At 50.1% G+C, this 19,614-nt stretch overlaps 1 protein-coding gene across 10 annotated transcripts in view; it reads left to right on the plus strand.

The window, feature by feature from the left end:
* The first annotated feature begins 1,182 nt into the window (after positions 1-1,182).
* The window catches only part of SEMA4D (semaphorin 4D), a 126,504-nt gene continuing 108,072 nt past the window's right edge, over positions 1,183-19,614 (plus strand). For 9 of the 10 annotated variants that reach the window (XM_059889302.1, XM_024996006.2, XM_059889298.1 and 6 more), the window contains exon 1: positions 1,183-1,355. The gene's annotated coding sequence lies outside the window, so the exon portion shown is untranslated. 10 annotated transcript variants of the gene reach the window in all.

Here is a 19,614-nt window from a genome sequence, read left to right on the forward strand (position 1 = left end):
AGTGACCTCAGGTGAGTTGGGAGGATTCCTGCAGCCTGGGATCTACAGTTAGTTAGTGGCTCAATCATGTTTGACTCTCTGCGACCCCATGAAGTATAGCCTGCCAGGCTCCTCTGTCCATGGGACTCTCCAGGCAAGAATACTGGAGTGGGTAGCCATTCCCTTCTCCAGGGATCTTTCCCACCCAGGGATCACACCTGGATCTCCCACATTGCAGGCAGACGATTTACCGTCTGAGCCACCAGGGAAGCCCTGACTTCTACACTACACACAAGGAAATCCTGGCTGGTTCATTGGGAACTGCATCCCTTTCTCTGGACAGCATCCCTCAGCAGGCCTACTGGCCAGATCAACCACCTTCTCAGGCCTGTCACTTCTTTCTCCAGGGCCAGAGGATTTGGAGCAGTCTTCGGAGGGCACCTAGTTCTCAAACCTGTGGGTTAGTGTAAACGTGTGTCACCAGCAGTGATCAGATGGTGAACACTTAGCAAACAGTTGGCATGCGGGCAAACAGAAGGGGTGCAGCAAAACCTGGATTGGTACCTACCCACCTCACCCTGGGGAAGTGGCAGAAGGCTTGGTTTGAAATGTTCTTATCCAAATTAGATTTGCTTAGAAGCAAAGGAGCAAGCGTCCTCAGAGACCACATGCTTTTTCCACCCATTGGGCAGGTCAGGTCCCCAGCAGAACAGCATCAGAGCCTGGGAGTTCGCAAAACCTTGGAGATTTGGAGGAGGGTGGAGGCTCGAGAGGGTGAGGTCAGGTCAGGCTCCCAGAAGGGGCAATACTTCATTAGCAGATGGTGAGGAGGGGGTAACTGCGCATGTCATCAGAACGTGTGTTGGACCCAGCAGAGGCCTGGCCAGGGCAGAGGTTAGCCTTTGGGGGCTTGGGGGTTAAGGGGGAAAGGTGGAAGGTGGGGAGAGAAGATATCAGAGGGAAAGAGTGGAGATGGAAGGTGGTAGGGGCGGGTGGAGATGGAGGGAGTGGAGGAGTGCAGGAAGGTGAAGAAAGGGGAGGGAAAAGGGGAGGGACGGAGCGGGTGGGGGATGAGAAGTAGGGCGGGGAGCCGGGCGGCAAGGAGGAGGAGGCAGGAGAGAGGGGGAAGGGAAGCGAGAGGAGGCGGGAAGGGAGGAGGGGAGCGGAGGAGGGGCCTGCGCGCAGCCCCGCGCCCTCCCTCCCGCGCCGGCCTCCGCGCCCTCCCTCGCCGCAGCATCCCCGAGTCGCCTGGCCGCGCCGCCCCTCCGCGCCGGGCCTCCGAGCCGGTCGCCTCCGCCTCTGCCGCCGCCATTCCTGCGCCCGCGCTCGCCTGGCCCGGCACCGCGGGGCCGCGCGGCCAGGACACGCCGCGCCAGGTAAGGGTTGGCGGGTAGAGGGCGGGCGCGGGCGGTGCAGGTGCGCGGGGGCGGCGAGACCCTCCCCGAATCGGCCCCCGAGCCCGCCCGGAGCCTCCGCCCCGAAGCCCCCTGACTCCTCCCAGGACCCCCGGGGCCTCCCCGGAGCCCCCTTCCCGGAGCTCCCTGACTTCTCCCGAGACCCCTCTTTGAGTCCCCTCCCAGGACCCCCCAGGACCCCTCCCCTCCTCGGCTGCCTCCCTGCCCCGGCGCGCAGGTGGCTCGGCGACGCTTGGGGCTCGGGGCGCGCGGCTGACCCTGGCCCGGGGCGGGGGCGGTGTGTTCTGCCTGACCCGCGGCTCCTGTCCGCTCGGCCCCCGCCCCACTCCGGCCATTCAGGCCTGGCCCGGCCCCGCGGCTTCTATTTCTGTCGGCGGGGCCGCGGCCCCCGGGCGCTAGACCCCGAGCAGCGCACTCAGACAGGTGGGGCAGGTCGGGGCCCTGGCAGTGAGTGTTGCAGGCCTCGGCTTCCTTTTGGGTTTTGGCTGCGTGATTCTAGAATAGCCAAGGAGAATCAGCAGCCTTAGCTTAGGGCTGCACCTGTTGCAGCCGCCTGGTGAACTGCAGGAGGCTGAATCCACTGGGGTTTTGCCAGGGCAGACAGTGGAAAGGAGGGTTGGATCGTGGTGGTCCCCTTCGTTTTATTTCATTTAGTATTGGGGATGGGGGTGTGTGGGCGTCTGGAGGCGGGCAGTTCACCAAAAACGAGGCCTGTGGTCTAGGGCAAGGGTCGCCGCTTTCTGGAGCGCATATGCTATGCAAAGTTGTTCAGCTTTTGATTTGAAAACCACCACTTATGTTAAGCACATCCAGGACTTGGGGACTGTGGCCAAGTGGCTGGCCCCCCCATTCTGAGTCTATTCAGATCCACTAGGCGCCACCGAGCGGAAGTTTCCTTTCCAAGGGTGAAGTGACATCGGTAGCCTGTCAGCTCATACCTGCCCCAGGCCTGGGGCCTGCCTTCTGGCTGCCTGGGCGCTGTATTTTGGGAATGTTTACTGTGTCCCAGAAACAGGCTGCCTCAGTCAGTGCTGGGGCCAGGATTCTGGCCGAGATAATGCCCCGATTGTCACTTGAACCGTTGGTGTCTGTGCACATCGTCTGCAAGAATAAAGAAGAATAAAACAGACCTGCTCAGAGTACTCCAGGCAGCCAGTCCTACCAGGGGGAAAGCCTGCAGGGATGAGGGGATGGTGAAGGGATTCACTGGGGTATTTCTGGGGACAAAGACTCTTCCCACCAAGAGTGTAGACCTTCAGATTGCAAAGAAAAAAAAAGTTTGTATTATGAACAGCGAGTAAACCAAATAAAGAAAGAAAAATTGCTGATGCTGAGAGGCAACCCAGCTCTGGTCTACTCTTGAGCCATGTTATAGGACCGTGAGCTGGCATTCGAGAGGTACTGGCTCTCTATGATTGCTGGAAAATGCAGCGTTATCCCTCTGCTGGTAACTGGGGTGCTCTCACAGCCTTCTTTGGGGTCCTGGCAGATGGTACATCCACCCCAGCTCAGGAGTGGGGTGCAGGGCCACGCCGCACAGCTGTCCAGTGGGTCTGGGGGCAGGGAGATGACCATAATGACATCATCCACTCGTGATCCAGTCCCTGTGGGTTAGCCAAGGCAGGTTTCATCTCAAGCGCCCTCCCCCCTCACCAGGCAGGGATGTCTAGGCCAGTCTTGGGAGCGCATGCTAATGGCTGGCTCTGAGTGAGGGGGGAAGGACCATCCGCTGGTGCCAGCACATAGCGAAATCAATAATGTGTTGCAGAGATCAATGGTTTTTTCATTGGTCCTCTGTGCTTCCAAAGAGAGCCTGCTTCTCCCACACTGAGCACGGACAGTTTCAGGCCTCCCACCCCTCCCTCTGGGTTCTGTTTCTGGTGGGGGGGGATGGGTGTGGCCAGGAGCCTCTTCCTGATCCCTTGTGTGGTGAGCCTGGGGCTCCTGGATTGGCAACTGGGCTCCGTGTCCCCTCCCACCACCAGGCGTCCCCAGTGTGCCTGGGTTAGGCCCCTGCTGCTGCATATGTGTATTGGCTTCCCAAGTGTTCCTTAATTCACAGCGACCTTCCCCTCATGCTAACAATTTGTTCAAAAGAACTCCTGAGAAGGTGATGTGGCAGGTGGTGCATCCCTGTGCCCCCGGCCCCCCATCCCAGTGTCTTCTGGGAGTGACAACAGTGACCAAGTTAACCATCCAGGCCTGCAGGGTGGCCATGGGGTGAAGCTGGCCATGTGAAAATACACAAATGAATTTGCCATCAACTGACTGTCGAGGGTGGCTACAGGGAGAAAGACTGCTGTCCTTTGTGGGGCTCGGCAGGTGCAGTCTCCCCTGCTCCACCTGTGCCTCTGGGGCCCTTGACCATTCAGGGATGTCTCGGGGCGTCACCCGAGAGTGGGCCGGTCAGGCAGGCTTCTCTGCACTGGAGACTCAGCACAGCCCGTGGCCATTGCAGCCTGCCTGCTGTCAAAGGTGATGGAGAGAAGTGCAGATTTATTGCTGCTGCTGCTGCTAAGTCGCTTCAGTCGTGTCTGACTCTGTGCGATCCCATAGACGGCAGCCCACCAGGCTCCCCCGTCCCTGGGATTCTCCAGGCAAGAACACAGGAATGGGTTGCCATTTCCTTCTCCAATTAATGAAAGTGAAAAGTGAAAGTGAAGTTGCTCAGTCGTGTCCGACTCTTCCCAACCCCATGGACTGCAGCCCACCAGGCTCCTCCGTCCATGGGATTTTCCAGGCAAGAGTACTGGAGTGGGGTGCCATTGCCTTCTCCAAGAGATTTATTAGGAGGAAGTATCTGCTGATTCAGTCAAGTGGAGATAGCACGTGAGTGGGCCGTGCCTGGAGCTGGGCTGGCATTGTTCAGTGCACCAATTAAGGTGATCTTTGGGATAAGCAAAGTGGCTCATCGCAACTCCTTGGAGTGGCTCACTTTGAATTGCCTGTCCCTTCCTGAGTGCATGGTCTTTTACCTGGCGATATTGTACCTAGACCAGGCATCACAGCAGCCCAGGAGTCATTCCCCCATAGCTGCCTTCCAGCATGCCCTGTGATCCGCCAGTAGGACCGGGTCCTTTATTTGGTCTAAAAGTCTCAGATGCTGTCTATGAAAGTGGAGACTTCACCCCTTCCCCAGGTCACTTCTATGTATTACTCGTGATTGCAGCTTTGAACGAAATGCAGTTAACCAGCATTTGAGCCAAGAAACATTCCTTTCAAAAATGATGGTATTTAAAGAGACAGTTGGGCGTTTGTTGAGTGAACAATGATTTTAAAAGATAATTATATTCCTTAACAACAGTATTTTGGTTATGTTCACACAGTCTTTACCCTTTAGCTGTAGATGCTGGAGTGATCTGCAGAGGAAGTGAGAGCCGTGTTTGAGAGCTGTTTCAGATTAGCGTGGGTGGGGGATGGGTTGGGTGATGGAGGGGGCAGCACTGACCATTGTTGAACGGTTATTCGCTCTGGGTGATGGTACCTGAGGGTTTGTTAGTCTCTTCAGTCTTTAGTCTTTAAAAGTCTTTATCATAAAATAGTTAATGATCTAAGAATCCCATTTCCCCCTCTCAAATGCCATAGGATCCTTCACTTCATGGAATAGTTGAGGTTTACTCAGGATGGGGAACGCGGGTATACCTGTGGCGGATTCATTTTGATATTTGGCAAAACTAATACAATATTGTAAAGTTTAAAAATAAAATAAAATTTAAAAAATAAATGAAGTGCTGATGAGTTAAGTGAAAACATTGCTCCTTAGTGTGGACTGTATAGAGTGATCCCATTTACACATGTATAGGTAATAAAGTATAGAAGCGTCTGGAATGACAGACTCTGTGTGTCAAACAGACGATGACAGAGCACCCGAGGTGGACGAGGAGGGCAGGTGCTGCTCCAGACTCTAGGGACACAGCTCCGAGCAAGAGTGGCTGTCCAGCTGGTGACCAGGATGGGAGGGAAGGATATATGTGTGAATGTGAGTTGTGTGTGCTTGGGTGTTGGCAGAGGGTTGAGAAGGGGGTGGCAGGAAGGAGGAAGGGGAATCTAGCCTTTTATCCCCTCACCTATTTCCATGTGGTTTGTTTCTTTTATAGTGGGATTGTTTTTGTAATGATAAAATGTATTTGTAAGAAGGGATTTCCATTAGGGAATGTGCTTAGTTGCTCACTCGTGTCCGATTCTTTGCGACCCCATGGCCTGTAGCCCACCAGGCCCCTCTGTCCATGAGGATTCTCCAGGCAAGAATGCTGAAGTGGGTTGCCATGCCCTCCTTCAGGGGATCTTCCCAACCCAGGGATTGAACCCAGGTATCCTGCATTGCAGGTGGATCCTTTACCATCTGAGCCACCAGGGAAGCCCTTAGGGAATAGAATAACCTGGGTGTTTTACAATATTTATTTATTTAGCTGCACGGGCCCTTAGCTGTGGTACTTGGGATCTTCAGTCTTTGTTGTGGCATGCAGGTTCTTTAGTTTTGGCATGTGGAATCTAGTTCCCTGACTGGGGATCATACCCAGGCCCCACCTGCATTGGGAGTTCAGAGTCTTAGCCACTGGACCACCATGGAAGTCCCTGTTCTAAACATTAAGTTTCTAAATCTAAATTTATTCGAAATGGATTTGACTTGTAGGAATTCGTGTTCCTACACAACATAACAACATGATGTGGCTTCAGTGAGGCAGGCAGTGAGTCCACAGCCATTTTTGCTCTGAGCCTGTGCTCTGTGGGCCCTGAAAAAGAGACACCAGTACCCTGACCTCAGCAATAGGGGGGACGAGACTCAGACCCTGAAAATTTAACAGGAATGCCGTTCCTCAGTTTGGGCAGTAAGCTGAGGTACCATGCTGGGCCTGCGCCATGGGATGGGGAAGACCCTTAGCTCAGACCCACCATGGTCCTGGTCTAAGTGGGGAAGCACATTTCGTTCCATGGGACTTGACCCAGCAACAAAAGCAGTGACAGTCCAGAGCCTTCTTGGGTGGATTCCCACTGCTAGTTGGGTGACCTGCCACTGTGGGGCTGTTCCACTCATCGTCAGCAGTTGCTGTTTTCTCATTTAGTAGAGAATATGTTAAGTAACTTTCCTCTACAGCAGCAGCAACAACAAAACCCATAAAAATGCTAAGTCCACGGAGTAAAAAAGTACAAGTTGCCTGGAATCCTCAGGGCTTCCCGCCCCCTCCATTTTCCTGTCCTATTACAAGAAATTTGAGTTGCTTAAGTACCAGAATGTAATTGGCTTTGATCTAGCATCTGGGTGTTGTTTGGCTCTGAAGCATGTTTTTGATTCTGTTTGCAAGGACACTACGTTCCCGGAGGCCTACTCTGAATAAGGGCCTCAGCTGGACCCCACTTTGTTCTCACCATGTGTTTGGGAGTTTTGTTTGTTGTTGTTGTTGTTGTTGTTTACTAGTATTTTCCATGTTTGTGGGGCGGCCACAGCCCGGCCTGCAGTGAGGCGGCTGTGCTCTGAGCCTGGGGTCTCGTCTGCATGGCCATGAGCTGCCTGCTATCAGAACAGACTGTAGGCGCATGGCTCATTTTTCCATTGAGATCAGATGTGTTCTCTGCATCTCAGTCCTTTCCAGAGGCCTTAGGGATCCTGTCTGAATAGAGCTGTGCTGTCTGGGCATTTGGGGCACCCAGGAGGTCTGTATCCTTTGTAGGTGAGGTCCCATCATTCATCTTTTTTGAGGCAAAGAAATTAGGTACTCAGGTGGTGCTAGTGATAAAGAACTCACCTGCCAATGCAGGAGACATAAGAGATGCAGGTTCGATCCCTGGGTTGGGAAGATCCCCTGGAGGAGGGCGTGGCATATTCTTGCCTGGAGAATCCCATGAACAGAGGAGCCTGGCAGGCTGTAGTCCATAGGGTCACACAGAGCTGGACACTACTGAAGCAACTTAGCAAGGCCCCTTTCACCTCCACTTCATGAAGTCCCACCACTCCGTCCAGCAAATGTTTACTGAGCTCCAATTACAGCAAGAAACCAAGAGATAGAAGGCCCTGCCAGCTTGGCACTTATGGTCAAGTAGTGGGTGCTGGAAGGCTAAGGAGAGGAAGTAAATCCAAATGTAACGCATTGGGGCCATAGTGCCATGGAGAAAGCCAGTGTGGGGTCCAGATGCTCACAGTTTGAGAATGTTTGAGATTCAAAACCAGGTGACTGGTGGGCTGATGGAAGAGGTGAGGAATGACCAGGGGGATGTCCTGGCATGCTTTAGCAAGGCCAGAGGGCAGGTGTGGCTGGAGCAGAGGAGCAGGCCTGTGCAGGTGGTGGGTCTGGCTGGATTCTGGTGTGTTGTGAAGATGGAGCCATTGGGATGATTGGCTTAATAGAAGAGTCCAAGGTGACCCTGAGATTCTTGGCTCAGGCAGCCCGAGGGATGGAGTGGGCGTCACTCTGAAATGGGGTCTCAATGGGCAGAGCAGCTTTGGGGGATTTGGGAGGGTGGTACCTATGACCTCCACTGCTGTCCACGTGGAGGTGGTAAGGGGCTTGTTGGGCAAGCAAGGGTGGAGTTGGAGGGAGTGGCCTGGGTCCGATATGGGTCTGGCTGTTGCCAGCACAAAGGTGATATTTTTAAAGCTGAGTCGGCACAAGATGGCAGAGGAGGAGAGGAGAGGTCCAAGGTCAAGGAACCAAGAAGGAATGTCATCAGGGCAGGAGAAAGCCAGAGGGGTCTGGGGCATCCAGGGCCACTGGAAGAGTGTGCATGGAGAGAATGGGCTGTCTGGCCGAGGGAGCCAGCTAGATGAGGAATGAGAATTATCCTTGGAGAATTGACCTTAGAAACATGGAGGTTGTCAGTGTCCTGACAAGAGGGGTGGGAGTGTTGGGCCAAGACAAGGTGGCAAGTGGAGCTCAGGACATCAGGAATTGGTAGTTTTTTCGAGAATTTTTCTGGGAAAGGGGGCTGAAAGATGCGGGAGTTGCTGATGGGCATAAGGGGTTGTGTTTCAGGTTTTGGTCCTGATGGGAAAGATGGAGTAGGGGGAAGAGTGAAGGAAGTAGGGTGGGGGCCTTGCCCATGTCCTCCAATGAGGGAGATGGAGGGGGACAGACGAGTGGCCACTGTTCCCCCGCAAGCAAACTGTCATCAGCCTCTTAGGTGCCCCACTTCTCTGATTGGCCCTGGGGTCCTCAGAAGGGGTCAAGATGGCAGAAAATGGTTATGGAAGCTCGTGACAGCGGAACCTCTGAGCATGGCGGTGGGTGCCCAGGGGCTGATGAAGCCCTCTTGGGTGCTGAGCATAGGAAGTCTGGAGAGCTGAGTTTGCCAGGCTCCCTGGCAGGAGTGGATGCCCTTCTGGCTGAGAGGACATCTGAGTGACAGGAGGAGGGTGAAGGAGGCCTGGTCTGCTGACCTGATGAGCCTGGGCAGAAACTGAGGCTGAAAGTGGGGCCGTGTCCTTGCAGCCAGGATGTGAGCATTTCCCTCTTATGTTGGCCTGGCATCCCTACACACAGGGCCCGGTCACTAGCGAGGGCCTGCGTGTGATGGATTAACACCGCCCTGATTCCGCATCCGCTGAGCGCCACGTGAGTGAGGGAGAGAGCCTGTCTCCAGGTGTGGTCCCTGTGCCAGCAGCATTGTATTTCCAGACCCTGCTGCAGGTGCAGGTTTTTACCTCCACCCCCAGGACCCCTGAACCAGAAGCTCTGTGGTAAAGAATCTGCCTGCAAGGCAGGAGACCCAGGTTCGGTCTCTGGTTCAGAAAGATCCCTTGGAGAAGGGAATTGCAACCCACTCCAGTATGCTTGCCTGAAGAATTCCATGGACAGGGTAGGCTGGTGGGCTACTGTCAGTGGGGTCACACAGAGTTGGACATGACTGAGTGACCAACACTTTGACTTCCAAGGTTGGGCTAAGCACAGCCTGTGGTTGGGAGGTGTACCCTGAGGGGCAGACAGAAGAGCTTCTCTCTGGATGCCCTTTAGACTTAGGGTGCTTGCCTGTAGAAACAGTTCCGTTAACCAGTTTTATTGAGGTATAATTTACATACAATAAAAGGTTACTGTTCAGTGAATTTTGACAAACGTATACAGTTATGCAGGCTTCCCTTGTAGCTTAGATAGTAAAGAATCTGCCTGCAATGCAGGAGACCCAGATTCAGCCCCTGGGTGGGGAAGATTCCCTGGAGAAGGGAATGGCAAACCACTCCAGTATTCTTGCCTGAAGAATCCCATGGACAGACAATGGGTTTGCAAAGAGTCAGACTTAACTGAGTGACTTTCACTTTCACTTCCAAGCTTGGGCCAAGCAGGGCTTGCCTTTGCGGGTACTGCATCCTGGAGGGCAGACAGGAGGGGAGAGGCAGGGCCAGTGGGCCCACTCTGGATGCACATTAGACTTGGGATGTTCACCTGTAGAACCAATGTTTCTTTAACCAGTTTTACTGAGGTATAATTACATACTATTAAAGGCACTGTTTAGTGAGTATTGACAAAGGTATCCAGTTATGCAGCTGCTACCGTGATGTGATGGAGGCCGACAGTGGATAAACTCTGCAGGTGAGGGTGCACCTCACGCGTTCATGCACCTACCGTCCCTGGCTGCTGTCCAGCTGCTGTAGCAGTCGAGCAGTTTCAACAGAGATTGTTTAGCCTATGAACTCTCCCCAAACTCCCTGTTGCCTCTTTGCACTCAACCCTCCACCCAGGCAATCACTGATCTGTTGAGATTAGACTATTAGAAGATTGGTTTCTTTAAGCATTTCAGAACGGAAGCATGTATTGTAGATTTCTTACTTCTTTCCCTTGGCGCATCTCTGAGATTCTTGGGTTTTGCTGTGTGTTGTACTTTCCGTCTTTTATTGCTGAATCCTGTTGTATCACGTGGGTGTGCCATGATTTATTGATTTATTCACCTGCTGGTGGATGTTGGGATTGCTTCCTGTTCGAGATTATTATGAATAAAAGTGCCGCAAGCTACAGCACAACACAAAAGAACAACCAGTTAAAACATGAACAAAAATATCTCCAGAGAAGACAGACAGATGAGAAACAAGCACATGAAAAGATGCTCAACATCATTAGTCACGAGGGAAGTGCAAGATCAAACCGCAGTGAGATACTATTTCCCTCTTTTATTTAGAAGAATGACTTTTATTTAAAAAAAAAAAAAAGGAAAATAGTAAGTGTTGGTGAGCATATGGAAAAGGTGTAAGTTTCACACGTTACTTCGAGAATGTAAAATGGTGCAGCAACTTGGAAAATAATTTAGGGATTCTTCCAAAAATTAAACACAGAAATGTCATGTGACCCAGCAGTCCTACTCATGGGTAAATACACAAAAGAATTGAAAATAGATGTTCCAACAAAAACTTGTACACAATTGTTCATAGCAGTGCTAACTCACAATTTGGGAAACAACTCAAATGCCTGTCAGTGGATGAATGAATAAATAAATGTGGTCCATCCAGGCAATGGAATATTACTTAGCCATTAAAGAAATGAAGTACTGACATGTGCTACAACATGGATGACCCTTAAAAACATTTTACTAAGTAAAAATAGTCAGACACAAAAGTGCATTGTATGATTCCATTTATACGAAATGTCTGGAATAGGCAGATCTATTGAGACAAAACAAAGCAGGCTGGTGCTTGCCAGGGCCTGGGGAAGGGGAGAATGGGAGTGACTGCTTAATATGTATGGGGTTTCCTTTGGAGGTGATGAAAATGATTTGGAACTAGAGAGTGGTGATGGTTGCCTATCCTTTAAAATGGTTTAAATGGTAAATTTTATCTTATATGTATTTTACGGCTATAAAAAAAGGGGATATAAAGAATGCTGTATTCGTTTGTATGCACATCTGAGAGTGGACATGCATGTTCATTTCTCTTGAGTAACTACTGAACCAGTAGAATTGTGAGGCTGTGTGGTAAGTGTATCTTTAACTTTGTAAGAAACTGGCAAACTGTTTTCCAAAGTGGTTGTATCATTTTACATCCCTACTGCTAACGTGGGAGCAGTTATTTCACATCCTTGCCAACACTTGCTGTCATCAGTCTTTTTAAATTTAGTTACTCTGGTGGGAGTTGTGCTCTACCATAGATGTTCTAGTTGAGTATCTTTTCCTGTATTTATTAGCTCTTTTAGGTTTTGTTAAAATCTTCTGCTGACTTTTTAGTTGGGCTATTTATCTCTTATATTTGAGTTTTTAAGAGTTCTTTACGTGTTCTGGATTCAGTTTGATAGATATTTGTATTGCAAATATTGTTTTCTCTGTGGCTTACCTTTCTATTTGATTAATGATATCATGCAAAGGGCAGACATTTTTAGTTTTAAGTCCATTTATATCAACTGTCTTTAGCTAGTGGTTTGTGCTTTTTGTGTCCTGTTTAAGAAACTTTGTCTCACCCATCATCATAAAGATTTTCTCCTGTGTTTTCTTCTGAAGGCATTATGGCCTTAGCTTTTATCTGCTATCTGTTTTGAGTTACCTTTTAACTGGAAAGAGTTTAGGATTGAGGTTCATTGTTTTGAGTGCGTATACCCAGTTGTTCCCGCGCATTTGAAGAGTAATTGAGAATCTGTGTGGCTCTGTTTCAGGACTCAGTTCTAGTCCATTTTGGCTTATTCACCACTGGCCTAGAAACTAGCCCGTCTTCATGACTGTTGTTTTACAGTAATTCTTGAAGTCAGGTAGTGAACCTTCCAGTTGTGCTTCATTTTCAAAACTGTGTTATCTAGTCTAGATCCTTTACATTTCCATATAAGTTTAAAATCGGCTTGCCAGTTTCTACAAAAATGCCTGCTTCAATTTTGAGTGGGATTGCATTAACTCCTTAGATCAACTTGAGGAATATTGTTATTTTAACAATATTGAGTCTCAGCCAGTGATCATGGACTGTCTTTCCTTCTGTATTCACTTTCCTCCATTTCTCTTAGCAGTGATTTGTAGTAGTCAGTGTAGGTCTTGTATGAGTTTTATCACATTTATTCGTGAGTATTTTGTGATTTTAAATGTTACAATTGGGTTTTAAATTTTTAATTTTCCAATTGTTTATTTCTACTGTTGGAATATTGTATGGTTGAATGGCACCAGCGACTCGATGGACATGAGTTTGAGCAAGTTCCCGGAGTTGGTGATAGACAGGGAAGCCTGGCATGCTGCCGTTCAAGGAGTTGCAGAGTCATGCATGACTGAGTGACTCAACTGAACTGAACTGTTACTGTATAGAAATTCTGTTGATTTTTATATTGTTTATTTATCTTGTGACCTTTCTAAATTCACTTATTTGTTTCAGTAGCCTTTTTGTAGTCCTTTAAGATTTTTACACAAAGATAATCCTGACAGTTATAAATAGGAACCATTTTACTTCTGTCTTTTCAGTTTAAATGCTTTTTATTTCTTTTTCTTCCTTTATTCCATTGTCTAGGATGTTCAGTGCAGTGTTTAACAGAAATGGTGACGATGGACACTCACCTGTTCCCAATCTTAGGAAGAAGGAACTTAATATCTTTTCATTGAATATGATGTTAGGTGAAGATTTTATGTGAATGCATTTTTGGAGGTTGAGGGAATTTTCTAGTTTGCATAGAGTTTTTATCATTACTGGATGTTCAGTTTTGTTATATGCTTTTTCTGTATCTGTTGAGATGATCATATGGTTTTTCCTCTTTTTTTGATAAATATGGTAAATTACAGTAGTTAATTTTTGAATGTTGGACAATATTTCATCCCTGGCACAAACCCCAGTTGGTCATGATATTATTATCTTTTTTTGGTATTGCTAGATTCAATTTGCTACAATTTTGTTAAGAATATTTAGAACTATATTGATGAGAGATATTATAATCTTTTCTTGTAATCCTTCTGTCTGGTTTCTGTATCAGGGTAATGTTGGCCCCACACAATAATTTGGGAAGTGTTTCTTCTTCATTTATTATTGAGAGTTTGTGTAGGACTGACATTGTTTCTTCCTTAAACATTTAACAGGATTTATTAGTTAAGCTGTCCTGGATTTCCTTTATGAATTCAGTTCATTGACATAGAGCTATGAAGACTTTCTGTTTCTTCTTGAGTCAGTCCTGGTGATCTGTGTGTTTCAAGGAATCTGCCCATTTCACTTAAGTTGTCAAAGTTGTTGGCATGAGGTTGTTTATAATATTCCCCTATTATCATTTTAATGCCTTGGGATTTGCATGGTTTTCCCTCTTTCATTTCTGAGCCTGGGATTCTTGAAAAAATGAAGCAGAACAAAACCCCCGTGTCTGTCTCCACACCCGCCCAGTTACAACAGAATCTCCTGGGATGGGAGGGAGGGTGTGGATGTGTGGTTTTGACAGCTGTTCAGGTAATTCTTGTGCAGCCAGAATTGAGAGCCTTTGACGCAGAGGAAGGAGGGATAAGCTTTACTTACTGGTGGTCTGGGCAGGTCTCACAGAAGGAAGAGAAGGAGGATCTGAAAGAGTGGAGAAGGATACAGGGCCCTTGTCTGAACACAGGGTCTGTATGGAGAACACCAGGCCAGTGGCCTTGATGGGGCTTTGAGTTTGGTGTGGACCCTGGGTGGACCTGCAGGTATGGAGGGCGTTCTGTACATGACAGATTTTGGAGCCAGTGAAAAATAGGAAGGAAAGCAGCTGGCCAAGAGACAAGGAATTCCAGGCCACATAGCATAGACTTCCTTCTCTGCAGGGTTGTTGTTTGTTTTAAAGTGAGATTTACTGAGGGATAATTTGCATTCAATCCTTAAGGGAATCAACCCTGAATATTCATTGGAAGGACTGATGCTGAAGCTCTAATACCTTGGCCACCTGATGAGAACAGGAAAAGACTTTGATGCAGGGAAAGATTGAGGGCAGGAGGAGAAGGGGATGACAGAGGATGAGATGGTTGGATAGGATCCCTGACTCAATGGACATGAGTTTGAACAAACTCCAGGAGATGGTGAAGGACAGGGAAGCCTGGAGTGCTGCACTCCGCATGGTTGCAAAGAGTTGGACACTACTGAGAGACTGAACAACAGCGACAATTTGCGTTCAGCAAAATGCACCCATTTTCCTGTTCTATGAGTTTTGAAACATAGTTATGTAACAATCACCAGATCAAGATACAGAAAATCATGTAACTCCATAGATTTCCTTGTGTCCTTCCAGAGTCAGATCCTTCCCCACCCCGCCCATTCCCAGCACCCACGAATCTGTTTTCCATCCTTTAAGGCTTTTCCAGGATGATGTATAAGTGGAGTCACACAACGTACAGCCTCTGGGTCCAGCTTCTTTCACTCTGCCTAATTTTGCAGGGGTTTGAGCAGTAATTGATGTGAGCAGAATCACAGTGAGCGGTGACTCTGACACCTGATTTATGAATCAGAAAGATGAGGATGAAGACAGGGAGGCCATTATGGGAAAGAGTGACATAGCGATATTCATGGTGATCTCATTGTCAAGGACCTGCCACCAGCCTACTATGCCTGTCTCGTGGAGTTCTAACCACAGCTCTATCAGGCTGGGAGAGTCCTGTCTTTTCCAGGTGAGGATGTTGAAAACGGAGAAACCAAGGAGTGGTGGACCCAGGATGTGAACATGGGGGCTGTGGCTTGAAGCCTGCGGGGAGGGGTGCTTGCCAGACACAGCATCTGATGCGCACATTGAGGGGTGGCCACTGGTCGAGGTATTTAAAAAATTTTAAGGATACCTGTACCCTCGGCCATTTCAGTTCATTGTCTGGAAATTTATGCTGAGGAATCATGGTTGTGAAGAAGCGTTTATTAGAAAGGGTGTCAGGTGTTGATAAACAGAAAACCCAGATACCAGCTGAAAGCCACTGACAGATGGTCAGAGATGAGGAGATACAGTTAGGCTAGCCAGCCTCTAAAAATAATAGTATAAAATATGATGATGTATCACATCAAGTACTAGGAACTATTCCTAAACCAGGGCATACAGTGAGGACCCATAATTTGTCTAGGAAGCATTAGGCAGACTGTCCAGAAGGGAGGGTCACGTAGTTCGTTGACGTTGTGGTTTTTGTTTTCTCCTTGGTGCTTGTCTGCACGACTCCAGTTTTCTGCAGCAATAAAGGAAAAATGGAAAAAACACAACTGTAGATCACACGCGCACACACACACGTCATATGCCTTGAGAGTCTGACACTTTTCATAGACCTGTTATACCTGCCTTGTTTAAAAAGCAGGTGGGAGTTCTTTCTGTTGTGCTTTTAAATGGGAAACATACGCTGGCCTGTCCAGACAGAGTGAGAGGAGATGCTTGAGTTGAGAGTGTGTGGCCGCCATGAGCCCTGCGCCGGGGGTGGGCCCACTGCCCTCCTCCATGCCTGGCTCCAGCAAGAGCCTGCTCTGATGGACGGCCTGGGTTTGACCGAGAGTGTGGCTTGTGTCGTGTGTGTGTGTGGCCTCTGGAAGGCCTGACCGTTCATGAGTGGGGTCAGCAGCATCTGGGAGCTGTGGGATTACAAAATGAGGTGACAAGTGAAATATCCCTTCTTGGTTATCTTTGAACTGGGATGCTGATAGATTTCAGTATCATATTTAAAACCAAGCTTCAGAGAGGTTTCAGTACTTATCTAATGTTGCTGAAAACATTTTATTAGAATATTAAAACTTAATGGCTGCTTTCAGACCCTGAGGGCAGCTCACAGTAAGACATGCATTTATTCTGTAAGGCAGTGAACCTGCTTATATGTGTGTACATATGCATGCACACACATGTGTATATATACACACACCCGTACTTAAAAAAATTTTCTCAGGAGAGCACTCACCCCTAACCACATATGATACTCTCTGATATTTTGTTCAATTGCATCTTGTTAAAAACTGTGTTTGCACCCCCCAGATTGAAAAATACTGAACCCCATTTTGTCGTCTGGCCTTCTGTGTGACTGCATGGACATTTTAAACTTTCGGCGTTAAGCAAATGTGTGAGGACTTTGTATTGTCGTTTTATTTCCCGCATCAACTACTGGCTGTGGTGACCTCTCCTTTGGTTTCTCTAAGTCTGGCGCTGAGCACAGGTTGGAGCCTGGAGCAGAGGGGCGCCCCCCCCCCAGCTGCCCATCCCCAGTCGCCTGAGGAATGCATGCTCAAAGGCCACACATGGCAGGGGGAGGCGGGAGCCAGGAAACTGGGTCAAAGCAGAGCCCCTGAGCCTTGGAAGTGGATCACTGCGGGTCTTTGAAACCTGAGGGACTAGCTTGGGTTTCAAATGTGGGCTCCCTTGGGCCTCCCTGGAAGCACGGCCCCCCTGCCTTATGTTTATATGCTCTCCCGCTTAGTGGACAGGACCACCAACGGAGCGAGGCTTGGTTTTCCCTGGCAACCCGGGAGGGGATGGGAACACGATTGTTAAAGTAGATGCTGAGGGGCCTGGAGAGCAGGCCTGAGAGACACAGGTCCCCACGGGTCTGCAGTGATGGCTCTGTGGCCTCCTGAGCTGGTGGGCACAGACTTTGCATCCTGGGAAGAGAACATCACTTATAGTGAGTGGAAAGGGCAGACTCCGCTTCGAAAACAAGTGAGACCCAGAACACACACACAGTCTCCTCTCTTCCCGGGAGAGGACGCAGCGTGTGCACATACCAGCTCTTTCCGAAGGCCCAGACTTCTGCTAAGATGTTTTGTGTCAGGACTATTTTCAGGCCTTTTCTAGCATTTATGTTGCGGTCCCTAAAGACGGAAAAACTTTCCCCAAGCACAGCTCCTTTCATTAGCCACGCCAGGTGCCGGTCTCTCCAACCTGCTGGCCGGGAGCACAGGGAGCAGTGGTGTGGCTTCTGTTACCCAGAGTGATCTCCACGAGCTTGGCAGCGGCTGTTAGCTGCGCCAGCTGAGAACGGCTGGGCACTTCCCAGAGCAGCCGGAGCTTGTCCCAGCCTGGCCTGTGCTTCTCTTTGCTCTTTGTGCCATGCCTGTTTGCTCAGAGCTGAAGGGGGATGGGTCTGTTGAAGGAAACGTGCTCTTAGGGCTGTGGGGTCAGTCATTTTCTGCCCGACCAAGTGCCCTTGTGTGTTCCTGGGCCAACCCTGGTGTCCTGAGGCATCTTCTCTCCAGGAGAGTGGCCCCAACAGCAGTAGCCGATGGACCAGGGCGTGCATCCTCTGAATGCTGGGGCCAGGGCCAGCTTGTTGGGGTCGGGTCCCCCAGCAAAGGCCACCTGACTTCAGGCTGACCTCTTCCATGGCCACTCACCACTGGCTGCTCAGCAGTGGGTCCCCTCACCCAGCTCAGTGTGGCCGCTCTTCTTTTCCCATCTTGAAATGCAAGGGAAGATCCCCACAAAACGGCAGCAGCAGAAGGTCCAGCCTGCCCTTGCTTCTCTATTTTCATCTTCCCATTTCCTTCCTCCTTCTCTGGTGAGGCGTTTGCACTTTTACAGTAATGTGCATGTGACCTTGCTTTGCTCACCAGTGTAGCCTGACTCTGAGGCTCCCGGAGCACTAGCAGGCCCTTCTGGCACTCCACCCCAAGGATGCTGTCCCCACTGAGCGCAGCGGAGGTGCGTTCTGGCTGGGTCCGACTTGCATACACTGGATCCTGCAGTGCACGCGTGGATGTGCCTCAGCTCCTGTGAGTGGCCTCGGGCCCCGCTGCACGTCCGGGGCTCTTTCCTCATCCCAGCTCTCCAGCATCCATCTGGGGCGCGCACCACAGTTCATGCACTCGCTGTGCTGTTGGCTTGGTTTCTGGCTTGGGCCATTATGAATGTGGTTTGTAAACATTCTTGTCCCTTTATTCTCCATTGAGGACACCAGGGGTCCTCGATTATCTGTAGTTCCACTTCCCAGGGCAGCTTGCCTCCATCTGTAACAAGGCTCCTGGAATTGGGGTCTCAGACTTAGCTTGCTGGCACCCCTGGCTCCAGCTTGCTCCACCAGGAGCTATACCCTCCACCCTGGGAAGGGCTTGGGCCTCCTTCTCCACCCCTGCTGCCATCTAGCCCCTTGGGGTCTCTCCAGCTGCACCCTGCTCCTTGCTACCCTCTGCTTCCCCCGATCTGGCGGGCCCAGCAAGGCCTGGTAGAAAACTCCCTGGTCATGAAAATGTGGTGGCTCTTCTCTGCTCCGCAGTTCTGTCCCGCTGCACTGTACCCTGTCACTCAGCCGTGCTGCTGTTCATGCCTTCAGTGAGCAGGGGACATGCCTGGCATGTCCCGGGCACCATGTGTGCAGCAGGGCATGGGGATGTAGAGGGAGAGCCCATGGCGTGTGGTGCCTCCAGCTGAACTGCAGTGACCAGGGATGTGTGCCACCAGGAAGGGAAAGTTGGGGGTGGGTGTTGACCAGCAAGGATGGGCTTGAGGGGGTCTAAGTCAGGAACTCTGAGCTGAAACTCAGGGACAGCAGGAAATAGCCAAACCTGAGTGGAGAGAAAAGCTGTGGCAGTTTAAACAAAGCATGTAGCTGTAATACATTGACACTGCTGTCACTAAGATGCCGTGGTGTCTGCCCTCCCTTGTGACTGCTTGGATCTTGGAGCCCTGAGATGCTAAGTAAGGGGCTGATGGCCCTCATGCTGTGAGGAAGCCCGAGCCCCGCAAGGCCATGTAGCACTGGGCCTGCAGTGGACAGCCTCTGCTCCCTCCTCGCCAGGCCCTGACTTGGGAGGGGAGTGGCCTTTACATGATCTCAGCCCTTGGTATCAGGACCCCAGAAGGGGCCTCAGACTTTGGGCTAAGTGTCCTGCTGGGGCCCGTCGGGACTCCTGGCCCAAGGACTGTAAGCGTGGGGACTGTCTTGGGCCACCAAGTCCAGGGTGGTTTGTTACATGCAGCAGTGGCTCCCCCAGAGAGTGGGTGGGCCTTGGGGTGAAGTGGGAGAAGTTCTGGACACAGGTGCTGGGTGGGAGGTGGGGTGTGAATCATAACAGGTGCAATAGCGGTAATTACTTGAGTTTTCATCCTACACTTTTCATTGTCTCTGTAGCCGGGAGGCCTTCTGTCTTCTCCTTAGCTGACCATGAGGGAAACATGCTTACATCTCATCGAATCATGATGTACAAGCATGTTTCCTAGGGTCACCATAAGAAAACTTCGCAAATGAGTGGCTTAAACAACAGAAATTTATCCTTGCCCAGTTCTGGAGACCAGGAGTCCAAAATCAAGGTTTTGGCAGGCCCATGCTCCTCCTGAATGCTCTAGGATAGGACCCTTCCTGCCTCTTCCAGCTTCTCTTGGCTCCAGGTGTCCCTTGGCTTGTGGCCACATCCCTCCAGGACCTGCCTCCGTCTTCACGTGGCCTTCTT

Source organism: Bos taurus, chromosome 8, assembly GCF_002263795.3.
Source record: "Bos taurus isolate L1 Dominette 01449 registration number 42190680 breed Hereford chromosome 8, ARS-UCD2.0, whole genome shotgun sequence".
Classification (NCBI taxonomy): Eukaryota; Metazoa; Chordata; class Mammalia; order Artiodactyla; family Bovidae; genus Bos; species Bos taurus.